The sequence below is a fragment of the Rattus norvegicus genome, chromosome X, assembly GCF_021556685.1.
Source record: "Rattus norvegicus strain SHRSP/BbbUtx chromosome X, alternate assembly SHRSP_T2T, whole genome shotgun sequence".
Classification (NCBI taxonomy): domain Eukaryota; kingdom Metazoa; phylum Chordata; class Mammalia; order Rodentia; family Muridae; genus Rattus; species Rattus norvegicus.
In genome coordinates, this window is record NC_141554.1 from 64,701,684 (window position 1) to 64,723,012 (window position 21,329).

Genomic DNA, 21,329 nt, shown 5'->3' on the forward strand with positions numbered 1-21,329 from the left:
GGGGTGGAAATGTGTACTCTCAGGATCCCTATTAGCCCACTAAAAAAATAAAAATAAAAAAAATAAAAACAAACAAAAAACTTGGAATCCTGCCAATAGAGTCCCAACACAGCCACTATACAAGGCTGGAGACCAATCTCTGTATAAGCCTTTTAGGTTACTTCAGAAGCTTGTTCACAAGGTCTCAGTGGTTAGAATCACCAAGCACATCATATAGGGGAGGAGAATTATGCCCATATATACTAATTATGCTCCCAAAAGGGGAAGGAATATAGATAAAGACCTACTTAGGCCACCGTACAGCTGCAGGGCTTTGTGTTTAGCAGACACATTTAGCCCTCACGAAAACCTTGGAATCCTATGACTACAGACCCATCAAAGCAAACATACAGGGGTAGAAACCAATGCCTGGAGTAAATTATTAGGAGACCTCAGAATCCGATACGTGAGGTCTCTGTGCCCAGTCCCACCTGGGCCACCATATAGGGGCAGAAATATTTGTCCATACAAATCATTAGGCTGCTGACAGGGACAGAGCGTGTAGACACAGACCCACTAAGGCCACCTTACAAGGGTGGAAACTTGTGCTCCTACAAAGCTCTTAACCCCTCTCAAAAACAATAGAATCCTATGAATACAGAACCAAGAAAGCCACCATACAGGGGTAACAACCAATGACTTTGTAAAGCTATTAGGTCACTTCGGGAGTTGGTTCACAAGGTCTCTGTGGTTAGACCCACCTAGGCCATCGTATGCGGGTAGGGGGAGACTTTGACCATATGTCATAATTAGCTTTCCAACACGGACAGCGCCTGTAGAGATAGACCCACTAAGGCTTCCGTACGGGGGTGTTAGCTTCTACTCTCACCAACCATCTTACCCTTCTCGGACGGACTGACTACTGTGAATACAGACCCATCAAAGGCACCATAGAGATGTGGACATCAATGCCCGTACAGACGTGTTAAGACACCTCAGAATTTAGTTCACTTGCTCTCTGAAGTTAGACCCATCAGGGCCACCGTAAAGGGGCGGAGACTTTAGCCCTTAGAAACCATTAGGCTTCTGCCGGGGACAGAGCCTGTAGAGACAGAAACACTAAGATCACCATTCAAGGGAAGGTCTTTCTGCACCTACAAACCCTCCTAACCCCTCCTGAAACGGATGGAATCCTCTGGATATAGACCTAACAAAATGACCATCTAGTGGCAGAAATCAATGCCTGTACAAACCTATTAGGTCACTTCCGAAGATGGTTTGCGAGTTCTCTGTGACTAGACCCACCAAGGCTACCGTACACGGGTGGAGAATTACCACCAAAACACCTAATTAGGCTTCCATACACGGGCAGAGGCTAGGCCTGTAGAGAATGACCCAATAAGGCCACCGTACAGAGGTGGAACCTTGTACTCTCAGCAACCGAATTAACACGCTAAAAAAAAAAATGATGGAATCCTGTGAATACAGACCCAACACAGCCACCGTACAGGGGTGAAAACAAATGCCTGGACAGATATATTAGGTCTCCTCAGAAGGTGTTCGCAAGGTCTCCGTGTTTAGAACTACCAAGATCACCGTATATAGGCGGAGACTTTTTCCCATAGAAACCAATGGGCTTCCGAAAGGGGCTGGGCCTGTAGAGACAGACTCACTAAGGCCACCGTACCAGGGTACAGACTTGTATTCTTGCAAACCCTCTTAACTCCTCTTGAAAGTGAAGGAATCCTGCGAATACAGACACAACACTGCCACCATACTGAGGTAGAGACCAATGCCTGTGTAAAACAACTAGGTCAATTCAGAAGCCGGTTCGTTAGGTCTCTGTTTTTACACCCACCAAGGCCACCATACATGGGCGGAGACTTTCTCCCATAAAACTTAGTTAGGCTTCTGGGGAGGGCTAAGGCCTGCAGACAAAGACCCATAAGGCCTCCCTAGAGGGGTGGAAATGTGTACTCTCAGGATCCCTATTAGCCCACTAAAAAAATAAAAATAAAAAAAATAAAAACAAACAAAAAACTTGGAATCCTGCCAATAGAGTCCCAACACAGCCACTATACAAGGCTGGAGACCAATCTCTGTATAAGCCTTTTAGGTTACTTCAGAAGCTTGTTCACAAGGTCTCAGTGGTTAGAATCACCAAGCACATCATATAGGGGAGGAGAATTATGCCCATATATACTAATTATGCTCCCAAAAGGGGAAGGAATATAGATAAAGACCTACTTAGGCCACCGTACAGCTGCAGGGCTTTGTGTTTAGCAGACACATTTAGCCCTCACGAAAACCTTGGAATCCTATGACTACAGACCCATCAAAGCAAACATACAGGGGTAGAAACCAATGCCTGGAGTAAATTATTAGGAGACCTCAGAATCCGATACGTGAGGTCTCTGTGCCCAGTCCCACCTGGGCCACCATATAGGGGCAGAAATATTTGTCCATACAAATCATTAGGCTGCTGACAGGGACAGAGCGTGTAGACACAGACCCACTAAGGCCACCTTACAAGGGTGGAAACTTGTGCTCCTACAAAGCTCTTAACCCCTCTCAAAAACAATAGAATCCTATGAATACAGAACCAAGAAAGCCACCATACAGGGGTAACAACCAATGACTTTGTAAAGCTATTAGGTCACTTCGGGAGTTGGTTCACAAGGTCTCTGTGGTTAGACCCACCTAGGCCATCGTATGCGGGTAGGGGGAGACTTTGACCATATGTCATAATTAGCTTTCCAACACGGACAGCGCCTGTAGAGATAGACCCACTAAGGCTTCCGTACGGGGGTGTTAGCTTCTACTCTCACCAACCATCTTACCCTTCTCGGACGGACTGACTACTGTGAATACAGACCCATCAAAGGCACCATAGAGATGTGGACATCAATGCCCGTACAGACGTGTTAAGACACCTCAGAATTTAGTTCACTTGCTCTCTGAAGTTAGACCCATCAGGGCCACCGTAAAGGGGCGGAGACTTTAGCCCTTAGAAACCATTAGGCTTCTGCCGGGGACAGAGCCTGTAGAGACAGAAACACTAAGATCACCATTCAAGGGAAGGTCTTTCTGCACCTACAAACCCTCCTAACCCCTCCTGAAACGGATGGAATCCTCTGGATATAGACCTAACAAAATGACCATCTAGTGGCAGAAATCAATGCCTGTACAAACCTATTAGGTCACTTCCGAAGATGGTTTGCGAGTTCTCTGTGACTAGACCCACCAAGGCTACCGTACACGGGTGGAGAATTACCACCAAAACACCTAATTAGGCTTCCATACACGGGCAGAGGCTAGGCCTGTAGAGAATGACCCAATAAGGCCACCGTACAGAGGTGGAACCTTGTACTCTCAGCAACCGAATTAACACGCTAAAAAAAAAAAAAAATGATGGAATCCTGTGAATACAGACCCAACACAGCCACCGTACAGGGGTGAAAACAAATGCCTGGACAGATATATTAGGTCTCCTCAGAAGGTGTTCGCAAGGTCTCCGTGTTTAGAACTACCAAGATCACCGTATATAGGCGGAGACTTTTTCCCATAGAAACCAATGGGCTTCCGAAAGGGGCTGGGCCTGTAGAGACAGACTCACTAAGGCCACCGTACCAGGGTACAGACTTGTATTCTTGCAAACCCTCTTAACTCCTCTTGAAAGTGAAGGAATCCTGCGAATACAGACACAACACTGCCACCATACTGAGGTAGAGACCAATGCCTGTGTAAAACAACTAGGTCAATTCAGAAGCTGGTTCGTAAGGTCTCTGTTTTTACACCCACCAAGGCCACCATACATGGGCGGAGACTGTCTCCCATAAAACTTAGTTAGGCTTCTGGGGAGGGCTAAGGCCTGCAGACAAAGACACAATAAGGCCTCCCTAGAAGGGTGGAAATGTATACTCTCAGGATCCCTATTAGCCCACTAAAAAAAAAATAAAAAAAAATAAAAACAAACAAAAAACTTGGAATCCTGCCAATAGAGTCCCAACACAGCCACTATACAAGGCTGGAGACCAATCTCTGTATAAACCTTTTAGGTTACTTCAGAAGCTTGTTCACAAGGTCTCAGTGGTTAGAATCACCAAGCCCATCATATAGGGGAGGAGAATTCCGCCCATATATACTAATTATGCTCCCAAAAGGGGAAGGAATATAGATAAAGACCTACTTAGGCCACCGTACAGCTGCAGGGCTTTGTGTTTAGCAGACACATTTAGCCCTCACGAAAACCTTGGAATCCTATGACTACAGACCCATCAAAGCCAACATACAGGGGTAGAAACCAATGCCTGTAGTAAATTATTAGGAGACCTCAGAAGCCGATTCGTGAGGTCTCTGTGCCCAGTCCCACCTGGGCCACCATATAGGGGCAGAAATATTTGTCCATACAAATCATTAGGCTGCTGACAGGGACAGAGCGTGTAGACACAGACCCACTAAGGCCACCTTACAAGGGTGGAAACTTGTGCTCCTACAAAGCTCTTAACCCCTCTCAAAAACAAGAGAATCCTATGAATACAGAACCAAGAAAGCCACCATACAGGGGTAACAACCAATGACTTTGTAAAGCTATTAGGTCGCTTCGGGAGTTGGTTCACAAGGTCTCTGTGGTTAGACCCACCAAGGCCATCGTATGCGGGTAGGGGGAGACTTTGACCATATGTCATAATTAGCTTTCCAACACGGACAGCGCCTGTAGAGATAGACCCACTAAGGCTTCCGTACGGGGGTGTTAGCTTCTACTCTCACCAACCATCTTACCCTTCTCGGACGGACTGACTACTGTAAATACAGACCCATCAAAGGCACCATAGAGATGTGGACATCAATGCCCGTACAGACGTGTTAAGACACCTCAGAATTTAGTTCACGTGCTCTATGAAGTTAGACCCATCAGGGCCACCGTAAAGGGGCGGAGACTTTAGCCCTTAGAAACCATTAGGCTTCTGCCGGGGACAGAGCCTGTAGAGACAGAAACACTAAGATCACCTTTCAAGGGAAGGTCTTTCTGCTCCTACAAACCCTCCTAACCCCTCCTGAAACGGATGGAATCCTCTGGATATAGACCTAACAAAATGACCATCTAGTGGCAGAAATCAATGCCTGTACAAACCTATTAGGTTACTTCCGAAGATGGTTTGCGAGTTCTCTGTGACTAGACCCACCAAGGCTACCGTACACGGGTGGAGAATTACCACCAAAACACCTAATTAGGCTTCCATACACGGGCAGAGGCTAGGCCTGTAGAGAATGACCCAATAAGGCCACCGTACAGAGGTGGAACCTTGTACTCTCAGCAACCGAATTAACACGCTAAAAAAAAAAATGATGGAATCCTGTGAATACAGACCCAACACAGCCACCGTACAGGGGTGAAAACAAATGCCTGGACAGATATATTAGGTCTCCTCAGAAGGTGTTCGCAAGGTCTCCGTGTTTAGAACTACCAAGATCACCGTATATAGGCGGAGACTTTTTCCCATAGAAACCAATGGGCTTCCGAAAGGGGCTGGGCCTGTAGAGACAGACTCACTAAGGCCACCGTACCAGGGTACAGACTTGTATTCTTGCAAACCCTCTTAACTCCTCTTGAAAGTGAAGGAATCCTGCGAATACAGACACAACACTGCCACCATACTGAGGTAGAGACCAATGCCTGTGTAAAACAACTAGGTCAATTCAGAAGCCGGTTCGTTAGGTCTCTGTTTTTACACCCACCAAGGCCACCATACATGGGCGGAGACTGTCTCCCATAAAACTTAGTTAGGCTTCTGGGGAGGGCTAAGGCCTGCTGACAAAGACCCAATAAGGCCTCCCTAGAAGGGTGGAAATGTGTACTCTCAGGATCCCTATTAGCCCACTAAAAAAAAAAAAATAAAAAAAACAATAAAAACAAACAAAAAACTTGGAATCCTGCCAATAGAGTCCCAACACAGCCACTATACAAGGCTGGAGACCAATCTCTGAATAAACCTTTTAGGTTACTTCAGAAGCTTGTTCACAAGGTCTCAGTGGTTAGAATCACCAAGCCCATCATATAGGGGAGGAGAATTCCGCCCATATATACTAATTATGCTCCCAAAAGGGGAAGGAATATAGATAAAGACCTACTTAGGCCACCGTACAGCTGCAGGGCTTTGTGTTTAGCAGACACATTTAGCCCTCACGAAAACCTTGGAATCCTATGATTACAGACCCATCAAAGCGAACATACAGGGGTAGAAACCAATGCCTGTAGTAAATTATTAGGAGACCTCAGAAGCCGATTCATGAGGTCTCTGTGCCCAGTCCCACCTGGGCCACCATATAGGGGCAGAAATATTTGTCCATACAAATCATTAGGCTGCTGACAGGGACAGAGCGTGTAGACACAGACCCACTAAGGCCACCTTACAAGGGTGGAAACTTGTGCTCCTACAAAGCTCTTAACCCCTCTCAAAAACAAGAGAATCCTATGAATACAGAACCAAGAAAGCCACCATACAGGGGTAACAACCAATGACTTTGTAAAGCTATTAGGTCGCTTCGGGAGTTGGTTCACAAGGTCTCTGTGGTTAGACCCACCAAGGCCATCGTATGCGGGTAGGGGGAGACTTTGACCATATGTCATAATTAGCTTTCCAACACGGACAGCGCCTGTAGAGATAGACCCACTAAGGCTTCCGTACGGGGGTGTTAGCTTCTACTCTCACCAACCATCTTACCCTTCTCGGACGGACTGACTACTGTAAATACAGACCCATCAAAGGCACCATAGAGATGTGGACATCAATGCCCGTACAGACGTGTTAAGACACCTCAGAATTTAGTTCACGTGCTCTATGAAGTTAGACCCATCAGGGCCACCGTAAAGGGGCGGAGACTTTAGCCCTTAGAAACCATTAGGCTTCTGCCGGGGACAGAGCCTGTAGAGACAGAAACACTAAGATCACCTTTCAAGGGAAGGTCTTTCTGCTCCTACAAACCCTCCTAACCCCTCCTGAAACGGATGGAATCCTCTGGATATAGACTTAACAAAATGACCATCTAGTGGCAGAAATCAATGCCTGTACAAACCTATTAGGTTACTTCCGAAGATGGTTTGCGAGTTCTCTGTGACTAGACCCACCAAGGCTACCGTACACGGGTGGAGAATTACCACCAAAACACCTAATTAGGCTTCCATACACGGGCAGAGGCTAGGCCTGTAGAGAATGACCCAATAAGGCCACCGTACAGAGGTGGAACCTTGTACTCTCAGCAACCAAATTAACACACTAAAAAAAATGATGGAATCCTGTGAATACAGACCCAACACAGCCACCGTACAGGGGTGAACACCTATGCCAGGACAGATATATTAGGTCTCCTCAGAAGTTGTTCGCAAGGTCTCAGTGTTTAGAAGCACCAAGTTCCCAGTATATAGGCGGAGACTTTTTCCCATGGAAACCAATGGGCTTCCGAAAGGGGCTGGGCCTGTAGAGACAGACTCACTAAGGCCACCATACCAGGGTAGAGACTTGTATTCTTGCAAACCCTCTTAACTCCTCTTGAAAGTGACGGAATCCTGCGAATACAGACACAACACTGCCACCATACTGAGGTAGAGACCAATGCCTGTGTAAACCTATTAGGTCAATTCAGAAGCTGGTTCGTTAGGTCTCTGTGGTTAGACCCACCAAGGCCACCATACATGGGCGGAGACTTTCTCCCATAAAACTTAGGTAGGCTTCTGGGGAGGGGTAAGGCCTGCAGAAAAAGACCCAATAAGGCCTCCCTAGAGGGGTGGAAAAGTGTACTCTCAGGATCCCTATTAGCCCAATTAAAAAAAAAAAAAACTTGGAATCCTGCCAATAGAGTCCCAACACAATCACTATACAAGGGTGGAGACCATCACTGTATAAACCTTATAGGTTACTTCAGGAGCTTGTTCAGAAGGTCTCAGTGGTTAGAACCACCAAGCCCATCATAAACGGGCGGAGAATTCCGCCCATATATACTAATTATGCTCCCAAAAGGGGAAGGAACATAGATAAAGACCTACTTAGGCCACTGTACAGCTGCAGGGTTTTTTGTTTAGTAGACACATTTAGCCCTCACGAAAGCCATGGAATCCTATGACTACAGACCTGTCAAAACCAACATACAGGGGTTAAACCAAAACCTGTAGTAAATTATTAGGAGACTTCAGAAGCCGATTCGTGAGGTCTCTGTGCCTAGTCCCACCAAGGCCACTATAGGGCCAGAAATATTTGTCCATACAAACCATTAGGCTGCTGACAGAGACAGAGCGTGTAGACACAGACCCAGTAAGGCCACCTTACAAGGGTGGAAACTTGTGCTCCTACAAAGCTCTTAACCCCTCTCAAAAACAATAGAATCCTATGAATACAGAACCAAGAAAGCCACCATACAGGGGTAACAACCAATGACTTTGTAAAGCTATTAGGTCAATTCTGGAGTTGGTTCACAAGGTCTCTGTGGTTAGGCCCACCTAGGCCATCGTATGCGGGTAGGGGGAGACTTTGACCATATGTCATAATTAGCTTTCCAACACGGACAGCGCCTGTAGAGATAGACCCACTAAGGCTACCGTACAGGGGTGTTATCTTCTACTCTCACCAACCCTCCTACCCTTCTCGAACGGACTGACTACTGTGAATACAGACCCATCAAAGGCACCATAGAGATGTGGAAATCAATGCCCATACAGACGTGTTAAGACACCTCAGAATTTAGTTCACGCGCTCCGTGTAGTTAGACCCATCATGGCCACCGTAAATGGACGGAGACCTTAGCCCTTAGAAACCATTAGGCTTCTGCCCGGGACAGAGCCTGTAGAGACAGAACCAGTAAGGTCACGATACAAGGGAAGGTCTTTCTGCTCCTAAACACCCTCCTAACCCCTCCTGAAACGGATGGAATCCTCTGGATACAGACCTAACAAAATGACCCTACAGTGGCAGAAATCAATGCCTGTTCAAACCTATTAGGTCACTTCCGAAGATGGTTTGCGAGTTCTCTGTTACTAGACCCACCAAGGCTACCGTACAGGGGTCGAGAATTACTTCCAAAACACCTAATTAGTCTTCCATACACGGGCAGAGGCTAGACCTGTAGAGAATGACCCAATAAGGCCACCGTACAGAGGTGGAACCTTGTACTCTCAGCAACCGAATTAACACGCTAAAAATAATGATGGATGGGTTCGGTCCCCAGCTCTGAAAAAAAGAACCAAAAAAAAAAAATGATGGAATCCTGTGAATACAGACCCAACACAGCCACCGTACAGGGGTGAAAACCAATGCCTGGACAGATATATTAGGTCTCCTCAGAAGTTGTTCGCAATGCCTCCGTGTTTAGAACCACCTAGAACACCGTATATAGGCGGAGACACTTTTTCCCATAGAAACCAATGGGCTTCCGAAAGGGGCTGGGCCTGTAGAGACAGACTCACTAAGGCCACCGTACCAGGGTAGAGACTTGTATTCTTGCAAACCCTCTTAACTCCTCTTGAAAGTGACGGAATCCTGCGAATACAGACCCAACACTGCCACCATACTGAGGTAGAGACCAATGCCTGTGTAAACCTATTAGGTCAATTCAGAAGCTGGTTCGTTAGGTCTCTGTGGTTAGACCCACCAAGGCCACCATACATGGGCGGAGACTTTCTCCCATAAAACTTAAGTAGGCTTCTGGGGAGGGGTAAGGCCTGCAGACAAAGACCCAATAAGGCCTCCCTAGAGGGGTGGAAATGTGTACTCTCAGGATCCCTATTAGCCCAATTAAAAAAAATAAAAAACTTGGAATCCTGCCAATAGAGTCCCAACACAGCCACTATACAAGGCTGGAGACCAATCTCTGCATAAACCTTTTAGGTTACTTCAGAAGCTTGTTCACAAGGTCTCAGTGGTTAGAACCACCAAGCCCATCATACAGGGGCGGAGAATTCCGCCCATATATACTAAGTATGCTCCCAAAAGGGGAAGGAATATAGATAAAGACCTACTTAGGCCACCGTAGAGCTGCAGGGCTTTGTCTTTAGCAGATACATTCAGCCCTCACGAAAACCATGGAATCTTATGAGTATAGACCCGTCAAAGTCAACATACAGGGGTAGAAACCAATGCCTGTAGTAAATTATTAGGAGACCTCAGAAGCCGATTCGTGAGGTCTCTGTGCCTAGTCCCACCAAGGCCACCATATAGGGGCAGAGATATTTGTCCATACAAATCATTAGGCTGCTGACAGGGACAGAGCATGTAGACACAGACCCACTAAGGCCACCTTACTAGGGTGGAAACTTGTGCTCCTACAGACTCTTTTTTTTTTTTTTTTTTTTGGTTCTTTTTTTTCCGGAGCTGGGGACCGAACCCAGGGCCTTGTGCTTCCTAGGCAAGCGCTCTACCACTGAGCTAAATCCCCAACCCCTCCTACAAACTCTTAACCCCTCTCAAAAACAGTAGAATCCTATGAATACAGAACCAAGAAAGCCACCATACAGTGGTAACAACCAATGACTTTGTACAGCTATTAGGTCACTTCGGGAGTTGGTTCACAAGGTCTCTGTGGTTAGACCCACCTAGGCCATGCGGGTATGGGGAGACTTTGACCATATGTCATAATTAGCTTTCCAACACGGACAGCGCCTGTAGAGATAGACCCACTAAGGCTACCGTACGGGGTTGTTATCTTCTACTCTCACCAACCCTCTTACCCTTCTCGAACGGACTGACTGACTACTGTGAATACAGACCCATCAAAGGCACCATAGAGATGTGGAAATCAATGCCTGTACAGACGTATTAAGACACCTCAGAATTTAGTTCACGCGCTCTCTGAAGTTAGACCCGTCAGGGCCACCGTAAAGGGGCAGAGACTATACACCTTAGAAACCATTAGGCTTCTGCCGGGGACAGAGCCTGTAGAGACAGAACCACTAAGGTCACCATACAAGGGAAGGTCTTTCTGCTCCTAAACACCCTCCTAACCCCTCCTGAAACGGATGGAATCCTCTGGATACAGACCTAACAAAATGACCCTACAGTGGCAGAAATCAATGCCTGTACAAACCTATTAGGTCACTTCCGAAGATGGTTTGCGAGTTCTCTGTTACTAGACCCACCAAGGCTACCGTACAGGGGTCGAGAATTACTTCCAAAACACCTAATTAGTCTTCCATACACGGGCAGAGGCTAGACCTGTAGAGAATGACCCAATAAGGCCACCGTACAGAGGTGGAACCTTGTACTCTCAGCAACCGAATTAACACGCTAAAAATAATGATGGATGGGTTCGGTCCCCAGCTCTGAAAAAAAGAACCAAAAAAAAAAAAAAAAAAAAGATGGAATCCTGTGAATACAGACCCAACACAGCCACCGTACAGGGGTGAAAACAAATGCCTGCATAGATATATTAGGTCTCCTCAGAAGTTGTTCGCAAGGTCTCCGTGTTTAGAACTACCAAGATCACCGTATATAGGCGGAGACTTTTTCCCATAGAAACCAATGGGCTTCCGAAAGGGGCTGGGCCTGTAGAGACAGAACCACTAAGGTCACCATACAAGGGAAGGTCTTTCTGCTCCTACAAACCCTCCTAACCCCTCCCGAAAGGGATGGAATCCTCTGGATATAGACCTAACAAAATGACCCTACAGTGGCAGAAATCAATGCCTGTACAAACCTATTAGGTCACTTCCGAAGATGGTTTGCGAGTTCTCTGTGACTAGACCCACCAAGGCTACTGTACAGGGGTGGAGAATTACTACCAAAACACCTAATTAGGCTTCCATACACGGGCAGAGGCTAGGCCTGTAGAGAATGACCCAATAAGGCCACCGTACAGAGGAGGAACCTTGTACTCTCAGCAACCGAAGTAACAGGCTAAAAAAAAATGATGGAATCCTGTGAATACAGACCCAACACAGCCACCGTACAGGGGTGAAAACCAATGCCTGGACAGATATATTAGGTCTCCTCAGAAGTTGTTCGCAAGGTCTTCGTGTTTAGAACTACCAAGATCACCGTATATAGGCGGTGACTTTTTGCCCTAGAAACCAATGGGCTTCCGAAAGGGGCTGGGCCTGTAGAGACAGACTCACTAAGGCCACATACCAGGGTAGAGGCTTGTATTCTTGCAAACCCTCTTAACTCCTCTTAAAAGTGAAGGAATCCTGCGAATACAGACCCAACACTCCACCATATAGAGGTGGAGACCAATGTATGTGTAAACCTATTAGGTCAATTCAGAAGCTGGTTCGTAAGGTCTCTGTGTTTAGACCCACCAAGGCCACCGTATATGGGCAGAAACTTTCTCCCATAAAACTTAGTTGAGCTTCTGGGGAGGGGCAAGTCCTGCAGAGAAAGACCCACTAAGGCCCCCGTAGATCTCTGGAAACGTTTTCTTTCAGCAACTCTATTAGCCCACTCAAAAAAAAAAAAAAGATGTAATCCTGTGAATACCCACCCAACACTGTCACCATACAGGGGTGGAGACCAATGCCTGTATAAACCTATTAGGTTACTTCTGAACCTGGTTCACATGGTCTCACTAGTTAGAACCAGCAATTCTACCGTATAGGGGCGGAGACTTTCATCCATACAACTTAATTCGGCCTCCCACAGGGACAGAGCCTTTAGTGACAGACCCACTACGGCCACCGTACAGGGGTGGACCCTTGTACTCCACCAATCCTATTAGCCCTCTCGAAATGGACCGCATCCTCTGAATCCTGACCCAGCTGAGCCACCATAGAGTGTTGGATGTCATTGCCTGTACAGACCTATTAAATCCCTTCAGAAGTTGGTTAGTGAAGTCTGCGTAGTTAGACTCACCAAGGCCACCGTATGAGTTGGAGACGTTCACCCATAAAACCTATTTAGGCTTCCAGACAAGGGCAGCCCCATTAAGGCCACTGTACTGGGGTTGGGATTTTGGCTCTCTTAAACTCAATTATGCCACTAGACTGGTGGGCGTGGTAGAGGCCTATGAAGGTATACCCCCCAAGGCAACTGTAGGGACAGAGACCTTTGCCCATACTCCCTAATCATTATTATAGAAAGGCAGTGAAGCATGTAGAATCATACCCACTAACACCATTATCCATGGATGGATCCTTTTGCTGTCACAAATGCAATTAGTCTTATCAAAAGTGTGGATGGCCTTTGTACATAATGTTATTGAGGCCATCATACAGACGGGCAGGTGGTGTGAGTTTTGTGGAGGTTGACCCAATAAGGACAGCATACCATGGTGGAGAAAATTCCAGTGGAGCCACTTCGACCACTACAGGGCATCAGAGTTCTGTGTATATCCACTCCACCCCCTCCTCCAGAACATGTAATTTTTAAAAGTGGCTTCTCTCTAGCCTTTAAGCCCTGGTCTTTTAATTTCTCTTGTCTAAGTCTAAAGGTAGCACACCAAGACCTCATTACATAAGGGGAAAGTAAAGTGGAAAGACTCGGTACAACTGGCAGTTCCACAGGCCCAAGGTCTATAAGTGCCTTTTCAGAGTAAAGGACTCAGAGGAGGAACAACAAAGAAGTTTTGAAAACGAGTTTGTAACCAGTTTAAAGCAGGTTATCCAACCCAAACACCCACAATACCTAGGATTAATCTCTGCAGACTGTATTCCAAGCCTCTTCTTCCTAGATTCTGGAGCGTGAAGTAGCTGGAAAGTGAAGTAATCTTCAACTTCCGGTCCCTCCCACTGTTTTCCTGTGGTCTTCTAAATATATCTCTCATGGGAGGCACGCTAGCTCTTATCTTTTGTTCCGGACTAGGAGGTTCCCTCGTCTTATGGTTCTGTCTTTTCTAGTTCATTCTTGCTCATCCATATTGGGTACAAAGCATCCACATGCTTTGTCTCCCTTTCACTACGCTTAGTTTCCATTATCTTCTCCAATTTCCTCTCCTGCCATCAGCTCTCCTACTCTCTCCCCCCTCCTCTTCCCTCCGTTCCAGTCTTCTGTACAGTGTTCTTGTACAGTAGTTCAGTGTTCTTGTCTTGCCCTCCTGTCCCCTCCCTTCTCTCTCCTTCCTCACTCCCCACCTTCCTGCTCCTTTAGCCTTGATTCCCCGCCCTCCCTTACCCTGCCCACCCTCCTTCCACGCCCACCTTCTTATCCTCTCCCCTCCTCTAAAATTCTATCCCTTCCCCACCTACTTCACTCCCCTGCTTTAGTCTATAATATCCTCACCCTCTCTCCTCACTTCCTCCATTCTCCCCTTCTCCTTTCTCCCCTCCTTATTCATCTCTTCCCTTATTTTGCCTTTCCTCTCCAACCTGCCCACCTCTCCTTAGTTTTCTTTTCTTTTGCTTTCTCCTCTTCTCCACTAACCTCCTCTACCCCATCTACCTCTCTCCCTATTTTGGATCCCCTATTTCTTTCCCACGTATCATTATTATTTTGTTATTTCACTCCTTCTTCTACCTACTTCTCCCTTCCCTTTTACTGCCCTCCTCACCATTCCTCAAATCTCTCTTCCTTTCCCATCTGCTTTTCTCCTTGCCTATTTGTCCCCTTCATTCCTTTTCTTTCTCCTCTCTTCCCCTTCTCCACCTCTTCCTCATTCTTCCCTCTCTACCATTCCACTCTCTTGAATCACTATGTGCTCAGGCTGCACTGGAACTTTGTTTTTGTATGGTTGGTCTTGAACTCTCAATACTCTGGATTGCTTGGATTAAAGGTATACAACTAATCTTGATTGTTCCCATATCATCAGAAATTTGCTTTCTCAGGGAGATTTGTTCTGAGGTACTTTGCTTGTAACCTTTCATGGACATAAACTGACAATCAGCCTGCCCGTGTTTCATGAATTCTGAGATTATATGTGTTTACTGTTATACTTAAATCCCATTAAACTTACTTTTCATCCTCATTGTTTGTAGGTGATCAGCCACTTCCATTCAGCAGAATTTGTGCCCAACCCTCAAAATAACGACATTAATCACTGAGATTGCAGGTATGAAGTACTAGTGTGCTTCATCTAGCTACTTTTATCTGGCCTGGTTGAAAAAGGTCATGGTAGATAAAGGAAAAGAGACTGCGATCTGTATAATTTGAAATATGACTGTCTTGTGTTCTCATTTCAGTTCTCTCTACTGCTGTCCAGTACTGGATATAAAACCGTTTATTATATGAAATCATCCCCTTTATCCAAGTATATGGCCTGGCTGCCTGTAATGGGAAATGGGGAGGGCAGCTCATTAGCCAGATGACTGTGTTTGGGTCCTCTGCTGACTGACATAATGGTATGTCCAAGATGTTCAGGAGTGAACTTCTACCCTTATCAGATATTAGTCTTGATTATATTTGCTGCTCTGTTTTCACCCTTGTAGGTATTTTCTGTTATGATCATAATAAATTGCTGACTAGGTTTCTTCCACTAAACATGATTCGAGGAATTTAGTACTTTCATGGGACTCACCAAACTCAAACATTTATGCTCCCTAAAACTCCATTGATAATAGCAATTATAGTTGCTGCCTTAGATTCCTTCACTAAGGAATTAAAAATGTTCTGTTCCAGATGAAACAAGTCAAACTTGAAAATGTTCTTTTCAGTTATTATGTCATCTTCTACCATAAACTGCACACCTGCTTCCATTTTATGGTACATTCATTCATAGATTCTAGTTCCACACAGAGCTAGAATTGGAGAGGTTTGTTTTTGTTTTTATTCCTTTCATTGTTCCATGATTTATTTCAATCATGGGGCAGCAGGCTGAACTTTGTTAGCATCTTCCCAGCCACAAGTGGGGCAATAAGTAATAATAATGTAAGATCAATTAGTATATTTTCTTCTCTTGTGAGTAAACTAATTCTATTGAAGATTACATTTTCATATTTTTTGCATGCCTTAATAACTTTTTTTTTACAGAACTGCAATTAGCCTTTCAATTTGTTGTAAAAATTTTATCTGAGAGAGAACAGATGACACTTTTTCTTTTGAATGTTCCTGGATTATTTTGTTTCACATGATAATTTAGTTATATCCAGTTTTCTGCAAATGTCATAGCTTTGTACTTGAAAGCTGAGTAAAATGTGTGTGTGTGTGTGTGTGTGTGTGTGTGTGTGTGTGTGTGTGTGTGTGTGTGTGTGAAATTCCTGTTTACCTGGTGGTGGTTACCTAAACTTATTGTATGATTTCGTTATTATATAAGATCCATGCTAAACATAATGATACATCTTTATGATAATATCCCTTACGTTCTTTTTTTATGTATTTAGAATGTATATAAATGTATAATACAGTACCTATATTTTATGGATTTTAAACTGCTTTACTGACTTCCATAGTATTTAGACTAATTTAAAACCCCATAAACAGTATAACAGTTTTCTCTTCTCCTCCTAACTTTGCCAAAATTTATTTATAATATTCTCACTGATATAAAATAAATTCTAAATATAGTATATTGATTTGAGTTTCCCTGATGTCTCAAAATGTTTAACTTTTTCATGTTTTTATTAGTCCTTTGTATTTCACTATCCAATTGCCCTCTTACTAAATTGTTTGTGTTTTGCTGTGCATGCTTTTAATTGTTTAAAATTTTTCCATACTAACTCACTGTAATATGAATTAGTAGTAAAATTTTTTTCTATTATTTTATCCCTTCATTCTTGTTGTCACTTTAGTATACAACTAAAATTTCCTTGGTTTTTGATCAGTAGTTGTGATGTGCAGTTAGCTCTGTATCTAGTTCACTTTAATGTTGGTAGCCATCACCTTTATCAGTTAATTCTTTAGGGATGACAGTATAGTAGCAATAAATAATATTCATATTATTGCCCTACTAATGTTAAACATTTTGTATATATAGGACTTGTACATTTTATTTTCTTAGTATCATTTCTTTCTATTTCTTTCAGTTTTTGTTGGAAAATATTTATGAACTTGTTTATATACCTTTAAAGAATTGGTTTTCTTTTGTTTTTTTTATAAAATTCATGCATTTTTGCATTCATTTTCCACTTGCTGCTTCTCTCTTTTGAAGTGGAAATTTCTAGTTTCTTTGGAGATTCAATTGTGTCATGTGATTTTTTTTTCTGGACACTGTCTTATAAGAGGATATTTTTGCTGAAACAGACATATGGGAGGATGTTTTGCTGAGAAATGACATGTGGTATTTTTCAGGAAGCTTCCTGGAAAAAGGGCATGTGATGTTTTGCCAGAGCAGACACTTGAGAGAACACATGATGTTTGGAAAGTGTATTAAGTAAACCCAAGAATCATTGGACAATGTGTGTGGTATTGGTATGACTTATCATTCTTTGCTGGTCATCTTGGGCTTTGGTGACGCTGGTCTTCACTGATGACACTGTATGGTATTGGTTCACATTGCTGTTCTTTGCTTATCATCTTTTCTAGTGACTTCATAGAAAGAAACACACAAAAAACTAGTGGTGTTATTCCTGCATCTTCTTCCTATATCTGTGAACTCGAGCATATTGGCAGAGCCTTGTGGTTTCTTCTGTCTCAAATTTCTGTTGCAGATTCATGAATGATTTTGGTGAGTGAATCACGATACATCAGTTGATTCATGTGAACTTAACTGATAATATCCTGACTACACAGATTGGACTCATCCTAAAGAACTATTCCTAAACAGCTCCATATCTTTCTTTACCCTATTAACCTTTCTTTTCCATTACCTTTGGTGAGTGGTGGGCTAGAAGGGAAGTTAAAGCATACATACACACATATTAAAGTAGGTTTTGAAAGTATAACCCTACACTGTTTAATTTAATATTAATTCTCTAATATTTTAAATTGACAGACCCTATTACATAATTTTCCCTATATACATGTTTTGTTTCAACCCAATGTCTGTCTTTGTGTTTCACAGTGGCCTGCCTGTGCCAATGGCTGCTGTTGAAATTTCTGTCCTCACACTTCCACCTTCTAAGTACTGACAATTATGACTATAAATATATTTTAATGAACAAAACACTTCCTTCACTGCCATGTAGGCTAGTTATAATAGAATCTATGATAGAACTGTGTATTTGTTGTATAAATATTACATAATTATATAATCTTTTGTAATACCACATAATATTTTGAACATATAAATATATGAAGTACATTATGGAAGTCTGTGTATGCACAAAGTCTATAGCAAATGTTTAATTACTTTTTTAGGGCAGCAAGAGATTTTTTTCAAAAACACAAGTTTCAGAATTGATGATTTGACTCACTGTTCTATTATTTATTAGCTTAGAACAAATTTAACAGCTAGGGACAGATAATTCTTTTCTTTGGTTGGAACAAAAAGGTTTACTTGAGATAAACTAATAAAAATAAATGGACTACAAGTATTCATAGAATACCCAAGAAAATAGAATCCCCTTTGAATAACTACCTTGGAATTTTTTTCCCTTTTCCAATTTTCTTCTCTCATTTTATACATGCTGACCACAGCCTCCCCTCCCTTGCCTCCTAACAGTTCCCCATTCTTTCTGCCCCAGATCTCTGTTTCCCTTCAGAAAATAACAACCCACACAAAGAAATAAAACAAACAGTATAACAAAATGCAGTAAGACTAGGCACAGAACCTCATATCAAGTCTGTAAGAGGCAACACAGTAGTAGGAAGGCAAAGGTCCCAAGAGCAGCCAAAAGAGTCAGAGACAACCCCACTCCAATTATTAAGAGTTACTTAAGAATACCAAGCTACAAGACTGTCACATATAAAGCAAAGAGCCTAGGTCAGACCAATGCAGGCTCTTTGATTGCCACTTGCATCTTTGTGAGCCCCTATGAGCCCTGCTTAATTGATTCCGTGAGCTGTGTTCTTCTGCTCTGCTTCACCCCTCTGGTTGTTTCCTTTCCCTGTTCTTCAGGATTGTCTGAGCTTCATCTACTGTTTGGCTATGAGTCTCTGCATCTGTTCCCATCAGATGCTGAAAGAAACCTCTCTGAAGATGATTGGGATAGGCACTGCTCTATGAATATAGCAGAATATCATTAGGAATCATTTCATTGAGGGTTTTGTTTTGTTTTGTTTTGTTTTGTCACTCATGTTTGTTTCTACCCTAGGACTCAGACCCACCTAGCTCCCTGTTTCTAGCGATCCAGGCAGTGTTGGTTGGGCATACTCTTCCTCTTGTGGCTCAAGCCTCATGTTAAAATAGCCATTGTTTGGCCACTTCCTAAAGTGCTGAGCACCTACTTTCCAAGTACACCTCACAGGCAGCACAGGTTGTAAGCAGTAGATTTTGTGGCTGGATTGGTATCACAGTCCCACCAATGTGAGCTTTGTCTGGCTATAGAAGATGGCTGCTTCAGGCTCCATACTCTCCATTATTACTCAGAGTCCTTGCTAGGCTCACCCTCATATGTTCTTGGAAGTTTCCATTACAGAAGGTTTCCACATTTCCCCTCTAACTACCCACTTATTCAAGTTGTCTCTCTCCATAATTTCTCCCTCTGTCCCTCTGCTCCCCACCTGATCCCTTCTGTTCCTCCATACCACCATGAATAATCCCAGTCTTATCTGATCTCAGAGTTTTAATTTATAGGTGTATTCACAGTAATTTGACATGTTCTACAATAGTAGGAGAAATGATCAAGGAGTCTTTATAAATTGTTACAATTCTTTCTGATATTCATTTTTGATATTGATAACATTCATTAACACAGTATTTGTGTTACCATAAATTAGTTAATATTGATGCATTGGTGTTATGTGGAATCCATGGTTATCTTTAAATATTCTGGGGATTTTGAAAATTAAAAATGAGAGGGCTGGAGATATGGCTGATAGCATTTGCTCTATTGTAGAATATCTGGGTTTGGTTCTCAAGACCTGGAAGCTTACAACCATTTGTAACTCCAGTTCTATGAGATCCAGTCCCCTGCACTGTAAACATGCAGCATATTTATATACAGGAAGGTAAAACACTCATCCATATAAAGTTTAATAAAATATTTTTTAAAGAAACCTCTATGATATGAATGTTGCCATAAAAGATTCCTTGTTGTTCATTCATTCACCTCTCTCCATACCTTTAAATACCTTGTCTTTCTAAAGATTTAATAGTTTCTCTTTTTCTAGATAGTCACATAGTTTGAAACATCCAGCATTTATCCTCTTTCAAATAGCCTACTTTCACTTATCTATATTCATGGCTTAGCAGCTTGTTTTTTATTACGACATATTATTCAATTTTATGGATGTTCCAGACATTGTTTATTCATTCATCTATCGAAGAACATCTTGATTTATTCTAAAATGTGACAATTATGAATAAAACTGCTATCAGCATTTGTATAAAGGTTTGTATGGACATAGCTTTCAAATAATGTAAACGTAGAGGAGTTCCATTGCTAGAAACTATGATGAATATATATGATTTTGTAAAGTAATATCAATCTGTCTTTCAAGTATACTGTGCAATTTTACATCAACACTAAAAAAATTGGGAGTTCTCTTGGTTTAAAATTATCCATCATTTTACTGGTAGGTATTTAGGATTTTATTCATTTTATTAAGAGTATAATTATATAGGAAGAAATACCCTGATTCAGATGTTCTCTTATACATGCATTCATTTCAATGTATTGCAAGAACCAAATTCAATTAAGCTATATTACTAACTTTTGCATATAGATTTGTTCCAAGTATTCCTTCATTTTACTGGCTACAAGTAATCATTATTGATAGTTTATTTGGTATTTGATGCTAGGAATTTAGGTCTTCTTTTTAATGTAGCTGGAAGGTAACATTGTTATATTAAAATCCTGGCTTCTATTGATCTAATTTTTTTCTATTAATAGATACCGTCTCATTGATTACTTTTTTAATGTACACTACTTTTGATAATATGTTCTTTATGTAATTTCAAATTAAAAGACAGCTTAAATGATTGTATTAGATATCATTCATGTTCTTTTTTATAAAAAAAGAAGCATTTAATTGGATTAGAATTTACAACGGGGGAGCAAAAGTATGGCAGCAGGAACATCGTTTTCTGATATATGTATTTTATGATATAAATTTTCCTGTTTCACTGGACTCAAGTATTGATGAATATTTAACTTTAAATTTAACTTAGTTCCTAATATTTCTATTTTAATTTTCTCTAGAATTATTGCTCCACCTATGTATTCTTTAGTAATATTTTAGCTAATCTCATAGTATTTTAGGATTTTCTTATTACCATTTTTATCATTTAATAGATAAATTCTGCTGTGTCCTTATAGCATATTTTGTACTATTTATAGTCTTTAATTTCATGGCATTTATGAAATGAGGCAAGATGTCATCTATCTTTGGTATATGTAATTCACACATATACATTATAAATACAGCTTGTGTTTTTAATTCTTAACATTGAGTATTTTC

The 21,329-nt window shown here is 42.4% G+C and overlaps 1 protein-coding gene across 1 annotated transcript in view; it reads right to left on the reverse strand.

The window, feature by feature from the left end:
* The window catches only part of Mageb4 (MAGE family member B4), a 98,899-nt gene extending 85,259 nt beyond the window's left edge, over nt 1–13,640 (reverse strand). Inside the window, 1 exon segment of the mRNA NM_001177683.1 lies at nt 13,584–13,640. The gene's annotated coding sequence lies outside the window, so the exon portion shown is untranslated.
* Nucleotides 13,641–21,329: the final 7,689 nt, after the last annotated feature.